Below are 25,440 nucleotides of genomic sequence, written 5' to 3'. Positions count from 1 at the left end.
GATACCATCTATCCCACCCAAAACAAGTCCCTCACAATCCACCAAACAAACCCTGACATTGATAGGCTCAAGTGTAGCCCCCATCCAGAAAACCCAGTGAAATCTCCAACCTTCACACCATTGCTCTCAACAGCAATTCAAGTGTTTCAGTATTCACGAATGACAACATCTCCTCTTCCCACCCACTCCATACAGATGATGGCTGGCCAGGGTGAGCAGTGGGTCCCACTCAGATGTAAATCCCCACAACTGGAAGGGGCATACATGATGAGTGGGATGCTAAAGGCTAATTATGCTATAAGCAAAACCCTGTCTGAGCCCTCTTCAACACAGTGACTTGCTGGGGTCTCGCTCCTACAGCAGGCTGGGCTGGCATCTGGTACATCTGTGGAAGAAGACAAGGCGCTCGCTGCTCCTTCCAATCCTAAGCCCTACATTCCCTCCTCTCCCCCTCCCTCAGATCCAGCCTCATCTCCTCCCACTGATTCTACTGGTCCACCTCCTACTCTTATTAACTGGGCACCACCACACCATCACTGGACTGGATGACATCTGAAGGCCACATCCACCTCTTCACTCCATCCAACACCAGTCACCAATCCATCAACCAGATCAGTAGGTCTGGGCTAACAAATAAATACATTTTGGGATTGCCATTTGTTCAATTTCTGTTTGTTCACAGAGTGGATGCAGCATCATTACACTTCCAACGGTCTATAGATGTTATGTGTTCAGTATTACCACGCTGGTAATCTCCGCCGTTCCATGAAACGAAGCAAGAAAAGGTTAGAAAAAAATGGTTAATTTAAATATGTAAAATGGCAGATTTATTTCCCATTGATGCTGACTCCTGGATCTTTGCATCATTTTGAGAATGTACCTGAAAATGCAAAAATGACTCAAAACCAAGTCGCAACCAAACTATTGTTACCAAATACTAAAAATGAAATACAGTTGTTTTCTAACATTCTAACACAGTGACAGAATACAATATATCGTGGAGATTTTAAAAATAAAATATGCTGTGTGCACTCAGTGGTGTGCAAATACCCAGCATTTTGTCAAAACAGGAGAAACCAATCATCAATGGTAATTAGATCTGCAAAGCCACCGTGCCCATGATGACGCATTTTTCAATGTGATCATATGTCTTATCGAACTGTACGTCATTTCAGTTACCTGAAGCCGTATAATTTAATTTCATTTGAGTCAAATGATCTAACCTTTTGGAACTAAATGGTTCCTTAAGCTAAAAGTTTCAGCTTCATGAGTTGTGGACCGTATCTAACCAGACTGCGATGCTTTTCGGTTGACCTACTTCTCCATTCTGCATCAGCCGCTTCAGAGGAGTTTTAATTAGAACCTAATTGACAAGTTTAACAGCATCCTCAGATCACAAAGTGGGAAGTGCTGCAGATATTTAAGATGTGAGAGCTTTAAACATTTACATGTCGCTCAGCTGGAACACGGTTAGAAAAATAGGACTGGATGGGGATGTGTCAGACATTTGGGCACTTTAGTGGGCTTGATTGATCTGGGCCTCTGAGAGTTTCTGATGTATTTTGGGACATTCAGTGCAGAGAGGACGGTGACATTAAACGCAGCCACGCAGATGTTCTTTTAGTGCTTGGATTCCGCTATGTGGCAAGTTGATAGAAACTGCACACTGGTTTTGAAGAGAGATGCTCCACTATCATCCCCAACATACCGAGCACTGAGTATTGTATTAGTGGTGACTTTAGTATTCAAGAGCAGAACATTCAAATGCACGACGCCAGGAAGGAGAAGTTTCAAGTTTTCGTTTTCCTCTTTCACTAAAATGACTTTGTATTGTAGCAGCTAACAGTGTCACATTTGACAGAAAAAGACAACATCTTTAGTTTCCATTAATGGATCATTTTAAAGCTCTTTACCACCACAGTCCATTAAGTCTTGAAGGCATTTTCAACATCGGAAAGGCCAAAGAAGTGAGGAGCAAAAAGTAGGCATGGGGGTGTATTGTTTCACAGTAATTAAAAAGTAGCTCCCAGTGCTCTTTGGAGCTGTTTGAAAGGTTTTATCACCACATCAGGTCCACGACACCTGAGCAAGTGCTTATTAAAAAGTAAAGTTCTGTTGTTTAACAACTGGGGCCTTTTTACTTAGCAGATTAATTGCAGAGATATAAGGCTACAGGGAGACCACAAGGTAGGACATGCATGAGTTGCATGCATCTGACACAGGAAACGTTTTTTTTTTTTGTTTTTTTTAAGTTTTCTAAGTGGTTTTAGTTGAGTTATATAAGACACTTATTCTTCACTATAATAATAGGCAGACTTTCATACCAGCATCCACAACAACAGTGAGTAGGTTAAATATGAACATGAAATACTGTAGCTCAACAGTACATGCATTTATAATAGCCAAGAAATCTTGTTTTGCCTTTAATTCAGAATATGTGGTCTCAAAGCTGTATTTGTTTAACCCTGAGATGCATAAGTAGGACAAAAAGATTCATTAAGGTTTTCTTGCAAAATCTTTGAACTAAAAATTTTATATTATTTCATTTTCCAGGTATTCCTCAAAAACATGATTTAGAATTTTAAGCTACCTTTTATGCTTCCAAAGAAATTGTAGTATTTGTATTACTACCCCAAGCTCTTTATCACTGATAATATCATACTACAAGAGCTAATGAAGTCCACAAACCTGAAGGGACAGAGAGCACAACAGCTGGAGGAAAAGAGTGGAAAAATGTCTACAAAATGGATGCTGACATTCTTCGATTGCTGTTCTTTGTAGCATTCTTTTTCAATGATTAAAATGTTCAAAACCTGTTATTAAGTGAACAATATACATATTTCAAACACAAGAAAAGCACTCAGAGATCACAGTACACTGTCAAGGCTGCTCTGTGATATCATTTCCGACAGATAAAATCTTCTAAAAAAGTCATGGTTCACAGCGGTCTATTTGTAGTAGGATTGCAATCATGTGATTGTCAGCAGGCAGCTGATGTAGTGTTCACTTGTAGCCATAGTTACAGTGACGTCGTGCCGCTGTCTCGCAATGATACAGAAATCTTTAACAAATCAGTGTATCCAGACTATAAGCTGCATCACTGCCAACATCTAATCATTTGGTCCTTGTGTCATTTCTGACCTTCCCTGAAAATGTCATCCAAATCCGTTTGTCCATTTTTGAGTAATGTTGCTAACAGACAGACAGACAAATCAACAGAACTCCTCTGTGTTCTTTGGCGGCATAATGAAATCATTCTTCTATGTACAAAAACATAATGCAAGCAATAAAAAATGATTATTCTTAACCAAAATGACAAAAAAATGGCATAAAAACACATTGATTCTTGTACTTGTCATGCTTGACCCACTTATGGAAGACTGTAGGGTCCAATCACGCGCACATCTAAGGGTTAAAACTTGACTGGTTTTGAGCCGATGGTAGTTGTGCCATCATTCCCTGCATGTGAAAAAAAAAAAAAAAAAACTTGTTCTTTAAAATATAGCAGCCTTTATTGACAGTAAGAGACAATACATGGACTGAACTCTGGCTTTTAAGACAAAGATTTGAAGCTCATTACTGCTAAAAATTAATGTTGATAGTCATTAATCTGTCAGCTAAAAAAAACAAAAAACACTCTTATTTTTTAGTTAAGAGTTACTAATGCTCTAAATTTTCCATGGTCACACTTACAGAATCTTTATGAGCAATAAATGAAACATACTAACACTTGAAAATCTTCTAATTTAGTTTAAAGCTTGGTGTAAAAGGTCACATAACTCCGCCGTGCTTTCATTAAGTGTTCCCATTATACTTAAGGGGCTTATTGGATGCTCCAGTTCTTCCCCTGTAGCATCTTCTGCTGTTTCCCACTGTAACTTTGATGACTTCAGTGTCAGCCTACACAAAGGCATCTCAGGTCAAATATCTTTGAAACACTTCCATATATATTCAGTGATATATATAAGGTGCCCGTGCACCAGAGAAATAAATGAACCGCTAACTCAGAGGGACTGTATGTTCAATGGTCTTTCATCATAAGCGATAAAGCTAACGGAAGAATTGTTTTTTGTTAATGCAGAAAAAGACAGACGATTAATTCTCTGCTGCTGATGCTGTATGTGTGTGTGTGTGTGTGTGTGTGTGTGTGTGTGTGCATACATATACTATATACTGAAGTAAATATTAAGTATTCAGCACTTAAGCATTTACGTCCAGAGTGTTTGTCTTTTCACCGTGCTGATGCTAACCAGAGAGTTGCATTAGCGTTTCAATTTTGTGTCCTCGATCTATTTTAATGGCTTTATCATTCACTGGTTATTATTGCAAAGCAGTGAATGAGCATCCACAAAACTTCGCTGGCTGAGATATTCAGCAGTTTTACAAAAATCAACAATCCAGGAACTTTGCCAGGAGATTTCTGTAATCAGTTTCTACTCTATTGCACCATCTGTTAAAGTCGACAATAATTAGCTCCACAATTACCTGTGAATATAGAAGGCCCTCTTCATTCCACACAGTCATGATTACTCCTCTGCATTTTTATGTTTTAATGTTGTCTGAACACATCTGTGGAGCATGACCAGGGAGAATGCAGGAGAGTCCACAGAGATGTTTTTTTTTTTTTTTTTTTTTTTACGAAGATGAGAATACAACATTTAAATTTGGCAGAATCTCATTTAGACTTAAAACCCTGAACGTGTTCGAAAAACAAAGCAAAAAAAAAAAAAAAAACGAACTAAAAAATATACACCAGTCTGCAGATGAGCTCTAAGTTTTTGGGAATTTTTTTACACTGAATAACCCTTATACACACCGCTGTTCATGTAAATTCTAATAGCAGATACTGACTAATCCTTTCCTTATATGAATACTGATGTGTTTCTCTGGAAGTGGGGACAAAGGCAGGGGTGTGAAGGTGTGCTCAGACACAACACGAAGTGACATTCAGCGGTGGTTTACGCTGCATTTCATCATCAACCCTTCTCAGTGGTTTTCAAATCTTTCCCTCAGTCAGCACACCTGATAATAATCTGCCAATAATTCTGTAATATGATCGATCAGGACATCGAGACAGGGTGTTTCTATTTATCATGGCTCATGGGCAGATTTCAAGTGTTGTTTTGCACTCTGGTGTGTAATTACTGTGCGTGGACCGGTGTCAGACAAGTTCAGCTAAATAGCCTGTCTGTGGCGGTGTGGAAGATCTGCTGTGGGAGGATGCTGATGAGATGACAAATTGTTTATGAAACAAATTAGTTAATGTCACTAAGTGGGCATTTTCATTTTGTTGGAATGCTTCGGGCAGGTTTTTAGAACTGATCTGATTATGGAGCAAAAGCCCCTGCTGTATTTTCAGGTGTATTTTCCCATCAGAAGCCCTAGTTGTGCACACTCATGGATCTGCCTGTACTGTTAACTGCTTCACTTTAGGTCTGACCTCCAAAGAAAATTTAACTGACTTGTTAGCAACATCGCTGTGTTTTCAGATGTCACCCATTACTTGATTAAGTAAAGTGCAATAAAAAGTGCTAATAATCCACAAATAAATCCCTAAAAAGATTTGGAAGTGACCAGGATGGATAGGATCAAGCATGAGTACATCAGAGGGACAGTGCATGTTAGATGTTTTGGAGATGAAGCCAGAGAGGTCAGACTGAGATGGTTTGGTCATGTACAGATGAAGGATAGTGGATATATCAGTAGAATGATGCTGAGTTTTGAACTGCACGCAAGAGGTCTATAGGAAGACCAAAGAGGAGGTTTATGGATGCAGTTAAAGACATGAGTTAGTTGTTATAAGAGAAGAGGATGCAGAGGATAGAGTTAGATGGAAGCAGATGATCCACTGTGGCAAACCCTGAAGTGAAAAGCTTAAATGGAATGAAGAAATCCCTAGATAAATGGCCCTTGAACAAATGAAACTAAAATGATTTTATTTTAGAATTTTAATCAAAAATCAGGGAGCTGATGATTACAAGTGAGTCTGCAAAGACCAGTTTCTGCAGAATTTTGCAGTAACTACTGACAATGCTTGAAGATACAGTGTGTAGATGGATTTATCAGCGATGGCATCACCCACGGGTTTATACACTATATTGTTTAAATCTTGTGTTTGTTCTTCATGTGTTGATGTTTTGAAAAATCTTTTTAATAACCAATTGATGGACCTGAGTGGAGACACTAAGCCTGTCAATCACATGGTGGCCTCGCCCTAAAACATACCTCTCTTCATTGTCTATTTTACTCTAAATGTCACCATAATTTCCAAAATCACAACAATACTTAAACCAGCAACTGACATCATTATCTCATGAAGAAAATGTTTACTTAGGCAACAAATCAAATGAGAAGTAAATCCTTTTCCTCATAGACTTCTGTACAATCTTTTTTGAAATTAGAAACACCTAGAAACAATTATCCATCCATCCATCCATTCTCTATACACCGCTTTATCCTCACTAGGGTCGCGGGGGGTGCTGGAGCCTATCCCAGCTGACTCGGGCGAAGGCAGGGGACACCCAGGACAGGTCGCCAGTCCGTCGCAGGGCCACATACACAGACGAACAATCACACCTACGGGCAATTTAGAGTACTCAATTAACCTCAGCATATTTTTGGACTGTGGGAGGAAGCCGGAGTGCCCGGAGGAAACCCACACATGCTCAGGGAGAACATGCAAACTCCATGCAGAAAGATCCCAGGCCCACCCCGGGATTCAAACCAGGGATCTTTTTGCTGCAAGGCGAAAGTGCTAACCACTATTCCACTGAGCAGCCCTAGAAACAATTATGAATATTGCAAATTTAATGCACTTCTGTGTTATCTTCACTCTTCTGAACCGGAGGCTATGTCCATCATTAATATACAGGGCATTGTATTCACACTATATTTTCAGCACACTGCCTACAGTCGGTCCAGTTACCCCTGGGTTCACCAAGACTCAAGTGGACTTTCAATTGGATCTTCTTATTCACTGAATACCTATCAGGAAGTAAAGAGTTGAAGCACAATGATTAGTTTACATTTTTACTGTATTTCTCTTGAACTGGGTTTACATAAACTAATCATTGCCATTATCAAAGTTAAGTACGCACTTCTACTCTTTCCCATCTTCTTTTGGTTTTTAGTGCCTTGATGGTATGTAAACTACATTTAATTTTGCCAGGCACACAAACTATTATATAACTCAACTTTACTTGTACTGTAGTTTTTCTCCAGGCAACAGTTTTTTGCCAACTTTATCAGTGCCTTTACCACCAAGCCGAGAATGATTGAAGACTCATTTGTGTCCCAGACCAACCAGCATATACTGACCTTCAAAAATGAATAAAAATCGCTTGTGCAGAGTTACAGACTGGATTTTGCATGTTGAAGAAGTACGCTCCTGAGATTTGTACTGCTTTTTCTTCTTCAGACCAAACTTTCTATACAGTTTATTAATAACTTTTTTCTTCCACATCAAATCCAGATTAGATTTCATAAATCTACACCTCACTATTATCAGTCATCAGTAAAAAGACAATCAAAAGGAAGGCTTGTGATTTAGAAAGTAAGTCTGCTAAATCATTTTTGAATGACAACTTTGACAGAACAAGTACCTTTTCAGCTCGTTTTATTTCTGATAATAAAGATTCATAAGATATTGCACGCAATTCATTTAACTTTATTGACTTTATTCCCACAAGTTTGTATTTAACTGTCAAGATGTCTTCAACTGAGGCAGCTTCAGCCATGCAGTCAGAAAAATAACTTCAGATAATGCTCATTTTCAATTTGTTATTTGATTCAATAATGATAAACATTTATTGGAACATGACACATGAAGGAAATGTCAGTCAATCTTAGGAGATATCATGGCGTCTACTAGTTCAATTTAAACTCCCAGATCCTTCAATAGCTTCGCAGAAATGATTTAATTTGATGAAACTCAGATTCTTTCAATATCCTCTTGCTGACTGTAGTCCGTACTGTAAATTCTCAATGCTGAATCTGCCATTGGCCCTATTTGAGAGTCTGCTGGTGTGCCTTGTGGTGGTGCTGGATCTTGGCAGATGCATGGAATGGTTTCACTGAGGTGATTAATCAAAGCTGACATTTGGATGGAAATGAGCTAAGTTGGATGGCTTATCTCAATAATAACAGAATGCTGCAGAGCCATTGTCCAATAGTCAGAATTCAGCTTGCATGAAGTATTGCAGTGAAGCCAGAACTGTTTTATATCAGAAATAATATAGCGGAAACATTAATCCCAATAGCTCATTGGCAAGAAATGTACACTCAAATCAATTAAATAGAGACCAAATTTGGTTGAGAAACAAACACCCTTTTTAATGTAAGCTGCTTGTTGTAACTTAATCATAAATCATGATGAAGTCTCGAGAGAAACAGAGTACCACAGAGGTTTCCACTGAACTGATGATTGTCTTTGCAATGATGCTAATGCTACATGCTAATGTATGACCATATCAACATATCATTCACTTACAATTATGTTGATGACTGATGTTTGCATATTTTCACTCTCTGGGCTGCAATCAAACATGAATTCTAGGCTTTTTATTAATTACAGTTTTCACTCATACATTTTCAACTTCCATGCACAAAGATTGTCAACAAAAGCAGCAAGGTACTCATTTCCACGTTCCCGAAAAGGAAGTCTGGTTGGCTATTCAATATGTGAACATACTAGCTGTGTATAACACAGCAGGAACAGTACACTCATTTTTATGTGAGATATGATCTGACCAAATGAAAAGATTCTTCCACCAACCAATGATCAACAAATTTTAAGTTTTAATTTGCAATCCAACTTCCCACTCCCAAAAAATAAAAAATAAATAAATAAATATAAAAATAGACCAGTAATGAAGAAACAATTAATGCAATTCAATATAGAGCAATATACAAGTAGCATGAAGTGAAGGGAGTTCACTTGCTGACTTTCTTTTGCTTTTGGTCATTTTTGGGTCACTTTTCAAAGGTTTTGAAGCTGTTAAAGTGGCTATAAAAAAAAAAAAACATCAGTAAGTCAAGTCACATAATAGCAACTCAACCATTCCAGAACATCTCAGCAAACTCCATTTACTGATAAAAGCCACAAGATGTGTCTTTTTTTTGTTTGCCAAAGTAGTGTTTCCAAGGTCAGCAGTGAATCTTAAAGCTCAAAATGGACGGAAGTATTTTTTTTCTTAAACTATTTGCAATTGAACGTCTTTGCAACCTACGAAAGTGTGTTTATTATTCAGTTTTGACTTTTACAAATCCACTGTGCTTACAGAATCATCATCTTGGTGACCTTTAATACAGCCTGCTGCCTCCATTCTGTTTGGCATGCTGAGGAATTTAAATCTAAAGCATGGACAAATAGCAATCACAATTCTTAAAATGAGTTTAAGTGCACAGGTGCCATGCTAGAAGGGCAGTGCTTGCATTTTTGGGGACAGTGAATTGGTTCCATACGGCCAGGCTGAGGGATATGATTTATTTCAAATCCACTTTCCACCTTACATAATCACCACTTGCTGTGCTTTTTAGGGACACTATTCTGTGGAGTGACAGAGTAAGTGTCAGCGTCTCTATGGCTGTAAAGCAAGGAGGTTATGGATTCATTTTGCATATAAAGCAGTGTTCCACTGAAAGCAACCCCACCCAAACCTCAGTCTCAATGGAAGAAGCATTCGCACAAAACAGTTTCAAATGTTTAGAATGACAATGCGCTGAGACGAAGAGCATACAAGGAGAACTGTGCAGCCTTATGGCCGAACAGAATGCTGATACAGTGGAATGCATGACAAAGCATATTTTATGTACATATTAGATCCTACAATAGTGCTACAGACACTGGTATCACTAATGTTAAGCAAAGAAAACTACATCAATCAGGGAGTGATTGTGGTTTTCACGAAGCGTTAATTCATAGCAATGAAATTAGTTTTATTCCATTAGTAGGACATAAACAGCAGGGTCAAAAAATATGCAAAAACATACAGGGCTGCTTTACAGTAAGTTTTAGTAGCAATGCTTGGACTAAAAAGTGATCATACTAAAACAAAAATGTAGAGCAAACTACATTTTTGCAACTAGTAGTTTAGAGACTATAGCTATGATTCCATCAACATCATGTTCAGTTAACAGTCAAGTGATAGTGTTGTTGATCATTTCTTTTATGACAAATTTACTGATGCATTTTTACCGGCACTGGCAGCAAGGGGTTTTTCTTCTCATTCTTTGCTCTTGGCTGCAATTCTTTGATCTTTTTCAGCAGTTTTTTTTTTTTCAAAGAAACAGCAGAGAAGCAGAACTGCAGACCTATTAGACCCACTGAAATAAAAGAAATCTTGGTAGAAATTCATACAGTGATGTCAGGTCAGAAGTGATCACGATGAACACCAGAAAATAAAGCACACCAAGAGCAGCTCTGATTCCAGCGCCTGAGGTGTTGAGAGGGCATTGCTTTCTTCTGGTCACATGTCATGAGGCTGTCAGTTACTTGTGTGACAAGGTCTTGTCTTTGCTTTCATATTTAGACAACAAGATGACATAGCGCTGATCATTTCTGCTCAAGAACAGACACACAAAGGTCATCAAACCCACTGGAGTCAAGCCAAGAGGACAACTGATAATGATTTTAAATCCTCTTCTTACTAACATATCTACCATCCAAAGACTACTAAATGGGACCCCAGGAATACACTACTGTAAATCTAAAAATAATAAATAAATGAAGAAAAGAAAAGAAAACAGAAATCACAGCTTTAACCATGGTACAACCCACATCAGTATCTAAAAGTCTGTGAAGCATCCACTGATTATGGTATCATTTCATTTTCAGTGATATAAGTTTCAAAAGATATGGAAAGCCTTAAACTGCTAACCATTGTTGCCTAAAAATAAAGAAAACAAACAAACAAATAAAAAAAAAACACTGGTGTCGTCCAAAACTATATCACTCAGATAAATTAAAAAAAATATTACAAACATATTTTGAAGCTGAGAAATAATCTGAGAAATCTTACTCCTGACATAGCCCGTGCTCCGCCCTTTCCTGATTATGCTCTGACTGCTCATCATTCATTTGTATTAAATGTCATTTCAGTCCCATCTTGTGTCATGAAATTAAGTATTCTATTTCTGACATTAAACATCAACTGCTTTTGGAAGAGTAGAGCTTAATGCTGTTGACCAAGCAAATGAATAAGTCCAAAATGCAGTCACTTTGAAGGAAACACTGGTATTAAAAAAATAATAATAAAATAAATCAGCTATTGAGAACGTCTAGATGCTGCCTTTCTCATTTATTTTGAAAAGTGTCTGTAGCTTTCAGCCTGGAGAAAATGTCGTCAGGTGGCATCTAACTATCATCACTTTCACCCTGAACCACAACACCCTCCAGTTAGTGGGTCAGTAGTGATGGCCAGTCACTACCCATCTTCTCCTGATTTAATGCCTGGATTCAACTGAGTTTTCCTCATTGTATGGCACATAAGAATAAGTAGTTCAAGGACCTTCAGAAAGTTGAAAATCCATAGATTCATTCTGTTTTCATAGTTTTTGGGTCTGATAAATGGTGTGCTTTTGATGGCTCTTATTTTAGGAATATCATCTTTTACTTATAAACCTTTTTTCATAAACTAAAGTTTATAATTAAGTTATTGAAATAGAATCATTTTTTTTGTTTAAGTTATTATTTTGCCGAGGCTCCACCTCCTTGGCGGAGTAGTAACTTAAACCATAAAAGTTTTTCATCTGTCTTCTGCATTCACAGATTACTGCAAACTCAAAGTGAAATTATAGCGATTACATTCAACATTTTAAGACTTATTGTAAACTCAAGCACTTTCAATGTCTTCTAAAGTGGTCTATTTTGGGATGGCTACACCGTTAGCCAGTACCAGAACTGTCATGGCCAACATTAGCTGTGGTGCTAACAGCAACATCTTTTACACTAAGCTCATACCGTCAGCTTGAAGTGCTGTGGTGATTACAAAACTTTGTTGCACAATTTGCACACAACTACGCTCTTATCCAAGCTGCCATCGAGAAGATTTTTAAAAGAAAACTTTCTGCCTGAAAAGGTTAACTTAGTCCCATCTTCCTTCACTGTTATCCAAACTTTCTTGTGTGCTGATTTCATTCCTGGCTGTCAAACAGACTTTAGGTTCATTACTGTCACCTACTGGGCTGGAGTGTTCGTCAGTGTGCCAGAAATGAAAGAACTGAGAAAAGTGTGATCAAATGCATTATTTTTTAAACATGTTATATTCTCTGTAATTAATTAATTGAAATTAACTCTTTAAAGTCCCAGCCCTAGACAAAACATTAACCTCTTGGATGTATGAGTAGACACATCAATAGGATGAAAACTAAAAAAAAAATGTTTACATGTAAGTTTGGTCTAAAATGGACAATGAAACTGTGTGAAAACATCCCGCCATCCTGATCAGCTCACCCGTACTTCTCTCCTTTCAAGATAAAGGACCAGCTATTACTTGCACTGGCTCTGAACCTTTAGATATGCAATAGATAAGGTGCTGCAGAATCCAATTCTAAATAGACACAATGAAATGTAGCTTAAGTTACTCTTTATATTTCCATGAAGAAAACACAGACCTATACTGACTTCAGCAAAGCATGGTGCAGTTAAAGAAAATCCTCAGAGGTGCAATTATACAATTCAAACAACAGCAAAAGCCATCAAATTGTTTCGCCCCACAGGGAGAATCCACTGTGATCCGTTTGTGTTTAGGAATACATAGAGTTTCATGTCAATACCATGTATTGTTGATTTAATCCCAGACTCATAATGGTCCTCGTCTGAAAGAAGCAGTTTGGGAGCAGACTTGTGTTTGTGAATTAAAATGATGTTCTGAGTGTTAAAGCAGCATGAAATTGGTTCTGTTTGCAAGCACTTCCTGGGACACATATTTCTTTAGAAGAGGAACACTAATCAGAAAACTCTTTATGTTCAGTCTCTGTGGAGCAGTCGAGATACAAGACAAAGTGGAACGCACTGTATTTGGCGCAGTCACCCAAACAGCGAAAAAAACCAAAACAAGCAGTGACATTATGAGATGGCCTTCAATTTTGAAAGTCTTTTAGGAATGAAACCCGACTGTGTGTTAAAACCATCTTCCTCAATAGTCTGTTTAATTGCTCTATGCTGGATAAATAACATGGACTAGAAATAAGGTAAAGACTCCTTTTAAACATAATATTATGCTTTCCAGACCTCATGGTGGCTATGAACGTGCAGTTTATTTGATGCATTGCCTGCTGCATATTCCTTCGCTGGTCATTAGGATATTAAATATAATGAAAAATGAGATTTACTCACTGATTTGTATTGATAAGGGTTGCCATATATTGCCGTTTTAAAATGCATAAGTATAATAACTAGATGAAACCAAGCCCTCAAGCAATCTTCAGTATTACATTATCAAACATTCCAAGTGACAGGCTCAATACTCATTTGCTGCATGATGGCATATTTAGCTTTAGCTAAACCAACACAACAGACACACAGATCATTTTGGAGGGAAGTGTAAAATGGAATTGTGTACACAAGGAAACTTTAGAAGAAACAGTGAAAGTAACATTTAGATATTTTGAAAATGTACTTGAGAATTTCAGTTTCACCATCACACACACAATTCAGGGCAAAAAAACTGCACTTTTCCCCTCCAGCTACAGTTACTACTCTGTTTGAGTTAAATCTGATCTCAATCATGGACATTGTATTTTTTGTCTTGTTTTGAAGATTTTTTCATTGCATTTTTGAAAAAGGAAATCACAGTGACAATGACAACTGTTATGTAACCTAATGAAGAGGGTCTATCTATCTATCTATCTATCTATCTATCTATCTATCTAGCCATCTCCCTTTCACCAAATGTGATTCACTTTAACTGTGGCTGACCTCTCCATGTGATAAACAAGCTCAAATGGGATGACCACTTTATTGTCTCTGACACGCTCATTTTTATGCAGGAGGAATGATATATTCACAGAAAAACAAATAATGAGCATTTCAAAGTTCATGCTCAGTTCACCAAGTTTTCACCAACACTTACATGCTGCTAGACTGTTCTTCCAACCAGCTTACTGGCAATAGATCACAACCACAGCACAGTTCTGAGCGGGGGGAAAAAAACACATCCCATTCTAGGGGGATTGGTTGTTTGCCATAAACAGACCTATTATGACAAATTTTGCTGGGGTAGATCATTTTCACCAGTCACCACGCTGCAGCGCTGAGCTGAGACAAACATGTAGCAGCTTCTTGATTGATGGAATATTGCATATGCACAGCCATATTATGGCTGTGACAGCTGGCACAGTTTGAGTAATTGCTTGCTTCTGTGTCTTCTTTTATGCATAATTGGAGTATTTCTTTGTCAACAGGGTTCACTTTGCTCCCATTCTGAGTGCTTGTGTGTGTGTGTGTGCGTGTGTGTGTGTGTGTGTGTGTGTATGTGTGTGTGTGTGTGTGTGTGTGTGTGTGTGTGTGTGTGTGTGTGTGTGTGTGTGTGTGTGTGTGTGTTCAGTCATGTATGTTTTTGCGGCAGGGTAAGGCGTGTGCGCTTGTGCACATGTGCAGAGTGTATGTGTGGGCAGATGTACTGTCAATGCAGAATATATTAAGCCAACAGATTGTTGTGAGCTGTAACATCATTATTTAATGAAGCTATCTGTTGGCTGTTTTGGTGTTTCACTAATGATGTAATTCCAAAAATAATGTGATATTGAAACCGGGAAGACATCTGGTTCCTGCATGCGAGTGCCGGTGCCTTTATCTTTAATTTATGCACTACATATGAACATGCAGTATGGGCTTTCATTTGAACATATGAATGAATAATGCTGTCTCTTAAGGCTTTGTGATTACTTTCTGAGAATTTTGATCCCGGAAAGGCCAATAATCAGAAGGAATCGCATTCCCACAAATCCCTTGAGCAACGGATTGCCATTACGCAAATATGAATGTATGAGCTGAGAAATATGGAAATACTTCAATTTTTATTCCCATTGAAAATGTGTGTGTGTGCCTCAGTGTGTTTGTTTAAATGTGGTGCTAACTTGGCCACTGAAGGCAAGTCCTAACAGCAGCAGCTTTAATGAAACTTCACCTGTTTTGATTTTATTTTTAAGCACCAATAGCGGTGGCGGCAGCGGAGGCTCCCTCTGCCCGATCGCCTCATTAAAGAGCCATAAAGCAGTTTGACACTCACAGGATGCCAATCCATCACAGCTAGGCCACTTCTGATGGGGGGAAACCTCTAGGGGAAGAAAGCTGCAATGGCTGGGAGGAAGCGGAAAAAAAACAAAAAAAAACAGTCCACGTCAAACTGAGCTGTCGTCTGGTGAGCTGAGATGCCAACACCCCTGAGGTGGCAGAGCTGGATCCAGATCCAGTAGCAGGCTAACACGTCCCACAAACTCATGAGCGAGGCAATTAGCAGGAGCCCCTGTGGATAGCACATTCCTCTCCCAATGATTATTTCTCTCACCCACAACCCTCCCCCAACCCTTCTCAGCTTCTTTTCCGTTCCGTCTTTACTTCTCTTTAAATTCCTCTGCTTGCTTGCCAGTCCAACGCTTACAATTCAACCATAACCCATTTCGGCGCAACAGTGGTTGTCTCCCCGAGCACAGTCATGTGGCCTGTTGTTGTTGTTAAACAGCAATGTTCCTCATTATTTTAATTACCTCTGCAGGAAAATAAAAAGAAATAAAATGTCATTTGGGAAGCCAATTACCAAAATTGAAAGTTAATCCATACTGCAGGAAATTCTGAGTTTTTAATTGAATTGTCAACATCTCATCATTTTGTTCAATAGTTAGATTGTATTTATTTCATTTTATTCTTTTTTTTTTTTTTTTTTTACTAAAGCAGGTTATTTAAAAGCAAAACTTAAAAATGAGTTGTTGAAGTAGGCTGGTGAGCAGTTGAAATGCTGGTCTTTTATTTCAAATATGCTGACCTGTCTCAACACTGTGATTCATTATCTGTGACACTGTCTGACAATCCAGATGGTGCTTGTTTTGACAGAAATAATGAGAGCATTATTTGTCCTTTTTTAAACACTGTAATGATCACATTTCAGGCATAACTGAATCCAATGAAGCAAACTAACATCTGCATGACTCCGGTAGGTGATAAATGAGGGAAATGTGGCGGTGCAACATCAGAGCCAATTGATTTGCTGCCGCCGATCAATTAATAAGTCTCTTCCAATTTCTCGTGCTCACACACACACACACACACACACACACACACACACACACACACACACACACACACACACACACACACACACACACACACACTAGGGTGACCATACGTCCTCTTTTGCCCCGACATGTCCTCTTTTAAGAGGCTGTCTGGCCTGTCCGGCCGGCGTTTATAAAGTCCTTCAAATGTCCGGGTTTTTGATCTTGCCTAGCTTGAGCACGTCACAGACCAGTGTATTTATCATTCACGTTGAATGGTTCCTTTGGAAATACGCTCTGAGAGGCGGAGTTTGAGCCGAACCCCGGAACGCTTCACACTCACTCACTCCTTGCAGGCTGACAGGCAGGTAGGCACACTCCGAGAGAACACTCGAACCGAAAGAAAATGCCGAAACGCAAATGTCATTTCACTGATGAAATGCGAAAAAAGTACCCCTGTTTTCATCCAGGTCGTGTCAAATGGGAGGCAGAATGTACAGTCTGCAAAGCGGGGACTTATGTCTCTGTAGCTAATAAGAAAAGGAAAAAAGAAGGAAAAAAGGACTGTTGACTTGAGGTATTATTTCTATATTTTTTCATTTACCATTAGACACATTATTTTGAAGAATGGGCTAACTGAACATTGAAGAATAGGCTACCTCTCTTTTTTCTTTTTGTTTAATATTTTGAGGCATTATTTCTATTTTTACATAATTGATAATTGGAAGGTTATTTTGAAGAATGGTACTCTACCTCACTTTTCCTAACTAAGGTGTAAGTGTCAGATTTAAGAGAGATGATTATTTCTTATTTTGTTAAACATCTGAATACATGTGTTCCTACACAACTTGAGTCAATAACTATTAAAGACTAGAGCATGCCATATTTATATGTGACTGATTATATTGTGACTGGAAGTGTGTCCTCTTTTCAGAGAAACAGAATATGGTCACCCTAACACACACACACACACCATATTGATGCACTGATACTGTAGCAAAGTGGAGTAGTATACAGGAGAGTAAAAGTTTTAGACCCGCTAGATGCTCGTTTTTTTCCCCATCATACAGCACCCTCGGGGAGGCATCCGGCTGCCCTTACACTCATTCTGCAGAATGAAAACAAGCCCAAATATTCCGCTTAAGTCATCTTCCGAGGCAAGAACAACAAGTTCTGCATGAAATGAAATGGTCCCTACAGGGCTTTTAAGTTGCTCCAAGCATCCTGGACAACTTAGCTTTTCAAGTTATCTGGCAGCTGAGTGCAAAAGAACCATATACTAAACCACATATTTTAATTGCATTTCAAAGTAGGTTTTGTACAGATTCCTGAACCTCCTATAAAGATTTGATGAGTAACTTGCAACATTGCTTATCATATAATATCATTAGCAAGGTGTTGCTTGTGTGGAATGCTAAGAACTTTTCCAATTGCTGTTGTTTCATTTCTGATTTAACTATAGTGCTGTTACTCTGACTTATGTACGTCTCTGACATGGTCCAGTCTCGTTTTACTACCTAGAACAAAAAGGAGGTATTCAATTGCACCTAAAAGTCGATGACAAAGTTAGCAACTAGATGGTGAACTGAGCAAGTTACAGACACATAATATTTAGTCGAACTCTAACCTAACTCTATTAATAAGGACAACACCAAAATCTGCTTTGAGAATTATTAAGGATAATAAAAAACAACAACAAAAACACCAATAATATGACAAACAACTTTAATTTTAATTTTGATTTTTAGTTGATTTTTTAACACCAAAACATGAAAAGGAACTTAAAAAAACTAAATATACTTCAGAAAATGATAGTAAGTACTAGCCTAGCCGCGCTAGACAACCCACGGCAACAAATTTAATTCTCTGCCAGGGTGGGTCTAGTTACCCTCCATAAGGCTCGAGGCTGGATTCTCCTAAAACTGGCCGGACGAATCACCATGAAGTGTAGAGTCAGAAGGCGGGCGTAACGAAGTGACGACAGAGGCGCGACGATTCTGACAGAAACAACCGGCGCACAATAAACAGTTATCTTTCGACTCAGCTTTGGCCACAGCCCTTAAAGATTTGAAGCTAAAATTCAAGTTGAAAGATAAACAAAGGATGGCACTGAAGTGTTTCATTGAGAAGAAAGACGTATTTGGACTTATGCCGACGGGATATGGCAAATCCTTAATATACCAGTTGGCTCCGCTGGTTGGGAAGCTAATGGGACTTAGCCACAATCCGCCGGCGCTCTAGGAAGTACGTCAGCCTATTCGTTGCGCTGATTGGTTGTATACCTACCCAATTGCTGCAGAGTGATTTGAAAGACAACCTTTTAGCCTGCCTCCCTCCCTCCCTGTCCAGCGGCCCTAGACCCTTGTGCCTTCAGAACATGGGTCTAGCGCGGCTAGGCTAAGTAAGTACAAAATAAAAGCAAAATATTAACAACATTTTTTTTTAAAAAAGAAGAAAGGGAACAAACTAAAACCTTAGGAATCAGGCACCAAGACACAAAAAGGTAAATATTTCTAATTAACAGGAACTTAAAGCAACAACAGACCCACCACCACCTCCCACCCCCAACTTTACACTAACAGATGCACAAAAACAACTACTCAAAAGAGGCCTTTCATTCATACCCACAAGGAACCATTAGGAAACCATGGCAACCAACCTCACAATACCACAGATGCTTGAAACTAAGTGCATATTATGGCCTCTCTGCCCCTTAAAACTAAAGGGCGTTTACACAAAAATCCGCATGGGAGTTGGATCAGGACAAACTGTCCCGAACAATACTGAACCCAATCAAAAAGGGCCAAGAAGATATTACAAAACTGAAACAACAACCAGGCAAAAACAGTATAACAACTGTGGAGGAAAGGGCGCTAAAAGAGCTAAGGAATAACATGGATATCAAAATAAAACCGGCTGATAAGGGATGTGGCACAATCATAATGGACAGGGCAGACAACATACACAAGGTCTTCAGACAGCTTCAAGACCATACCATTGGAAGAATCCATCTTCCCAGAAACAGCAAAATCTGGGGAAATCCTGAACACATTACCTACCCTAAAAGGTGAGAAGGATCCCAGACCAAGATACCTCTACCTCCTGCTAAACATACACAAATCCTCAGAAACTTTGACAATCCCAGACAGGATCCCACCAGGTCAACCCATTGTGTCAGACCGTGGAAGCGAAACCTACGATATTGCAGAATACCTGGACTCCTTCCTGACACTACTGTCCAACTGCCACCCAGTTATATCAAAAATGTGAAACATTTTGTCCGAACAGTAAGAAAACTGAAAATACGGGAACCATGCACCCCCTTCACAATAGATGTTAACAGCTTGTATACAAACATCAACACCACAATGGGAATGGCGGCAATAAAAAAAATGGTTAGAAAAATCCCTGACCGACAAGCTCCCAGACCAGGAAATACTCCACCTCCTACGTATAAGCCTATCCAGGAATGACTTCCAATTCAACAGAAACCTCCAGATTAAAAGGCACAGCAATGGGCAAAAAGTTTGCCCCAGCCTATGCAAATGTATACATGTCTGAATGGGAGGAATCAGCAATGCAAAAAAAAGTAACAAACTCCCAACACAATATCTCAGATATCTAGATGACATCTCGGGTATTTGGACCCACTCTGAAGAACAGTTCCAGCACTCTGTGGAGACTCAACAGCTACCACACCCTAATCAAAATCAAACCTACTACCAACAAAACACAGGTTACCTTTATGGATTCTGTAGTGGACACAGCTTTCTTTGGAATGCCAAGGAAGAGGTCAAACCAGATAACAAATCCTTTCTGTTTAGGTTGTGGACCCAGAGCCCACATAAAACTGCCACGTTGGACATTACACAGAACAGGGAACCCTCTTGTTCTCAAGAAGACACTCCATTAGTGTTAGAGGTGAATTACAGCAGGAGACCACTGTGATCAACCTCACCATCTGCAGTTCTCTGTAACAAATGCTGCTACATTTATTTCTTTACAGCATAAGTGTGAATCTCAGACCTCCTTTGGATGGATGAAACTCCATACAGAACATTAACATTTCCGGAAGTCCACAACTTAAAAGACACAGGGACTCTTGTGTAGTTGTGAATGTTCCTGATCCCCACTTTATTCATTTTGGACCCCCTCCTTCAGAATAGAGACACCCTAAGCCCTGCAAGGAGGGCAACTGATAAGACAGAAGCCATAAAACTGTCTATCCATAATCATATCTGTAGGTGATATGGGGACAAAGTTACAGTTTTTTCTAAAATATTCGCATTTCTTGCATGGACATACAGTGCCACCTAGCATCACTAGGATAGCCCGGCAATGTCGATACGAAATCAATATAACAACTGTATCATCATTGCTTGAACATGTAAAATGTGAAATTGGTAACATTTACACCTGTACACATTAAATGTATGACATACCCTTACAATAACATATTATCCAAAGTTGTTTAAATAAATCCACTGGACTTTAAGAAAGTTCCTTGAAGACATTTCACCTCTCATCCAAGAGGCTTCTTCAGTTCTGGTGGTGGTTGGTGTTGCCTCAGCTTTTAAACCTCTGTGAGGTGTGTCCAGGGCTATTATTCCAACGACCAATACCAAGACTCATCTGACTACTCAATGATGGTCGTTGTATTGGTGGGGGTTGTTGAAATGCACAGATGTCACTGAGCCCTCGTGTGCTAATGGTGGTCATTAGCATGAGTCTGCTGAGTGGTTCTTTTGGGGAGTTTTGAAAGGACCTGATTGTAAATTGGCGAAAGATGATGTCGCAGACCACCCACTCTGTTAAGAGATGGCTTCTCTACTTTGACATGGATGGCTTCTCTACTTTGACATGGATGGCTTCTTTCACTCCTCTTGAGAGAGGAGTGAAAGAAGCCATTAAAGCTGCAGCTTTCATTAAAGCTGCTACTGTTAGGACCTGTCTTCAGTGGCCAAGTTAGCACCATATTTAAACACACCTTCAAGGGGAAACTCAAATCCCAACTACTAAGGTTCAACAGAATATGTTCGAGGCTGGAAGACTGGACTCAGGCGGTACAGGCAATCTTCAATGCTCTTGAGAAGAGGGGTTACTCAAGATCATTTCTAAGAACAACCTGAAGGAAGTATACAAAAATGACCATATGAAACCAAAACTGCCAACGGACAAGCAAGTTATCCTCATGATCAAAGCTTACTCTGCACATGCAGTAAAGGCCAAAAATACACCAAACAGAACTTTCAAACACTAAAGGACACTACGCTCCCAGACAGATTCAGAATCCTATCAGCATACAGAAAAGAAAAAAAAAAATCTAAAATACCTCCTGATGACAACCAAACTTACACTGAGAGTAACCAGAAAACCACAGGCATGTCAAGGAACAGCCACAAAATAAGATATCAGGGGCCACACACCCACTACCGAACAGAATTCCTCTCAACCAAAGCAATTGCGTGTACATAATACAATGTCAAAAATGTACCCTAAATTACATAGGTTAAAGATGAAACGACCTCAGAGCCTACCTCGCCCACCACACCTACAACATTAGAAAAGGACACAAGCTCAACATCCACCTGGTACACTTCCATAAACATGGCCTAAAAACATGTACCTCAGGGGACTCCAACATAACCCTGTTTCGACAACACAGAGAAATGCATGGGACAAAAATGGATAAGCAAACTAGGAACCAAATTTCCACATGGACTAAATGACAAGCACCCAAAGGGCTCCAACTAAGCAAATCAACAACAAATTAGGGAATGAATGGGGGAGGTATGGTATACAGCTTGATCTGGTGGAGGGGAGCATGGTCTGAACAGACCCTTCCTCCTGACCTCAACCATGACTAACTTTAACCTTCAGTCTACCCCTGTCTACAATCCTAACCTCAACCTCTAAATCTAGTTTTACTCTTGAATTATCATCCTAAAATGGATCACTCTATCACAGAGAAAGGCAATATACACTGAACCCTGAAAACTGCCAGCCTTATCTGGAAAAATTGACAGTCTTCCTTAACCCGTTAAACTAATTTGCATAGGAATTTAAAGAATGTCCGAAGGCTGCAAATGCGATTATACAAACATTATACGCCGATGGAAAGCTTAGATTCTCATGAATCCGCCGGTATAAACCACTTTCAGATGTGATTATCACAGCGGGTAATATAAACACATTTGTCCGACAAACAACGAATATCCATCCATCCGTTCTCTATACACGGCTTCAACGTACACAGCGCGACTCACATTTCCGGGTTCATTATTACGCACAGATGAAAATATTCCACAAAAAACGGCCATAATCCAACCTTGGACATCCCGACGACACAAGCCAGTAAAATATTTTGTCCAAAACATGTCTTGAAGTCGGTATATAATCCACGAATAGGTCGTTTTTGAGGAAATGCACCTCGCGATGCGCATCCAATATTCCCCGTATTTCTCGTCATATTTTTTTATTTACAAATAGAATATTAGCAATTTTTTGTACTGAAAATGGCTGGAATTGACTGCAGCTTAAATTAAGATAAACATACAACAACCAAGAGATCTCATTTTAATAAAGTAAAATTCCACTCCCCACATCCCCCCATAGTAAAGGTTGAATTGAGGATGAGCATACAGCTTGATCTGGCTTGAAGGAGTGTGGTCTGAACAGACCCCTCTTCCTGACTCTATCTCTACCTTAATTCTAAACCTAACCTTAAAATCTAATCCTAACCTCAACCACTCGACCCAAGGTTAACTTTAACCCTAAAAGTGAAGCCCAGCCATGTTTATAACCCTAACCTCAACCCCTAATTGGACCTTTGAAGTGTGCAGGACTCTGCTCCAGACATTTTATGACTCTGTGGTAGCGTCTGCTGTTTTCCATGTAGTGGTCTGCTGGGGAGCAGGGAGCACTGGAAGGGACAGAAAGAGACTACCGTAAACAGACTGGTTAGGAGGGTCGGTTCTGTCCTGGACTGTTCCCTGGACTCCAGAGAGGAGGTGGGTGAGAGGAGGATGTTGGCAAAGCTCACATCCATCATGGACAATCTCTCTCACCCACTGCATGACACTGTGGAATCTCAAAGTAGCTGTTTCAGCAGTAGACTTGAGACACCCACCCTGCAAGAAGGAGCGCTACTGCAGGTCATTCATCCCATCCGCTGTTAGACTTTATAACAGGAGCACCACTGGCTGATGTTAACATAAACTGAACTCTCTCATATCACCCCAAACCATGGAAACATCCGCACAACAATTATTTGCACTGCTGGCTTTTTCTGCACTTCTACATTTATTCCACAAGCCACTTTTTGCTGATGTCATTTATTTATAGATTAGTAATACTCTATTCATTTTTCATCCTTCATTCTTGTATATACTGCATATATTGTTGTTATTATAATTACTACCTTTACTGTGCATTGCTGCTGTAACACCAGAAATTTCCCCTGATGTGAGGAATAATAAAGGATTATCTTATCTTAATTCTAAACCTAACCGTAAAGTCTAATCCCAGCCTCAACCATTAGCCCTAAAGGTAAACTTTAACCCTAAAGCGTAAGCCCAGCCCTGTCTACAATTCTAGCCTTGACCCCTAAATCCAACTGTCTTTAATCTAAACCTAATCTTAAATGCTTCTCATCAATGTGCACAGTTTTAAGAGTCTTTCTGAACAACAAAGCTGAAACATTGTTCGAACATTCATTTATTTCATCAATGTTAAAGCACATGCTGAATCAATGACTGCAATATGCCTCCAGTATCTACCCTGTAAACTGTTTTACTTCTTACTTCTATTGAGATATGATTTATGGGCATACTTTCCACATCATCAGTAAAGTGGAAAGAAAAATGAACACGTATCCCTGGGGACAATATTTTCACATCACCTGATGATATTCTGTCATCAGTAGGCCCTTTCCAAATAACCCACATTTTATCCATACTGCACACATTCACTGAAACAGTATCACTCAACATGCTCATATTGCACTGAAATCTAAAAGCCATAATGGTTTTAACAAATACATTGGGATTGTGGTGAGATGTTCATAATGGCATATTTGGCATTACTGAATATACTCCTCACTCTAGTGAGAAATGTTGAATGGTTTATTATGTCAAACCTGTAAAAGGAATGTTAATGCCATAGCTCTATAGCAAACCAACAAAGAAAGAAATAACTAGACAAGTTTTTTTTAAAAAAAAGGATGCTCAACGACCCTTCTGCAGATAGACTTTAGTGAATGTTGCGAGAGTTCTGACTATTAGCCAACAATGTTTCTCCTCCCAGCAAAAAAAAAAAAAAAAAAAAAAAAGCAAAGCAAGTAAGGAGAACGGCTACATTTAATCGAAAAATGTAACAGAACCTGAGAGACAAGTGGTAAATCAGCCTTCCCTGTCTCTCCACTCTGACACTGTTGGAAGGCAGACACCTTGGAGAAACAAAGAGTGCCCTTTTTCCCCAGGCCTGCACATGCTGTGATATTAATAAGAGTCCTTCATCATTTCCCGCAGTGGGATCTTGTTAACCTATGTACCACAGTGAATCTATCTTAAAAGAAAAAAAAAGCATTAAGTATGTCGACATTTTGGTACTTTTGCTTTGCATATGGTGTGAGGTCAAGTTTAATAGTTGGATAACTGTCAGATTAAATATATAAGAATAAAAACAAACATCTGTTGGACAGATGAAAGTGGAACCAGCACACTCCAACACATATGGAAACATTGTGTCTTATTCAGTTAAATCCAATTTTCATCCAATTTGATCATGACCAACTTAGTTAATAATTTTAACATAAAATGTGCACACTGATACATTGAATTTACATATGTAGAATGCAGCAAGGAAGTATAAGATCATGCTAGTATTCGTCCACTTCTTCGTGTATGGCAAATGTTAAACTTATAGACTCCAAGCTTGAATGCAACAACTGAATTTTGCAGTCAGCCTTAGAGAGACTTCATTCTTTGAACATTCCTGCTGGAGGTGAACTTGGGAAACGGGTCAGATACAGTATCAGTCTTTCAGAAGTGAAAAAGAATTTAAATCATTCATAGCCAACAGAGGTTCACTCATGTTCAAGGAAAACTGGCCATGAACGTTTTTTTTCATATAGTTTAGAAAATGTCTAAAAAGTTTTTTTTAATGAAATATGCATGTTATGTCAAAAGGCAACAGAATAGGTTGGTTTTACAACTCTAGTGTCACAGT

The sequence above is a fragment of the Acanthochromis polyacanthus genome, chromosome 4 (assembly GCF_021347895.1).
Source record: "Acanthochromis polyacanthus isolate Apoly-LR-REF ecotype Palm Island chromosome 4, KAUST_Apoly_ChrSc, whole genome shotgun sequence".
Classification (NCBI taxonomy): Eukaryota; Metazoa; Chordata; class Actinopteri; family Pomacentridae; genus Acanthochromis; species Acanthochromis polyacanthus.
This window is presented reverse-complemented; position numbering follows the sequence as displayed.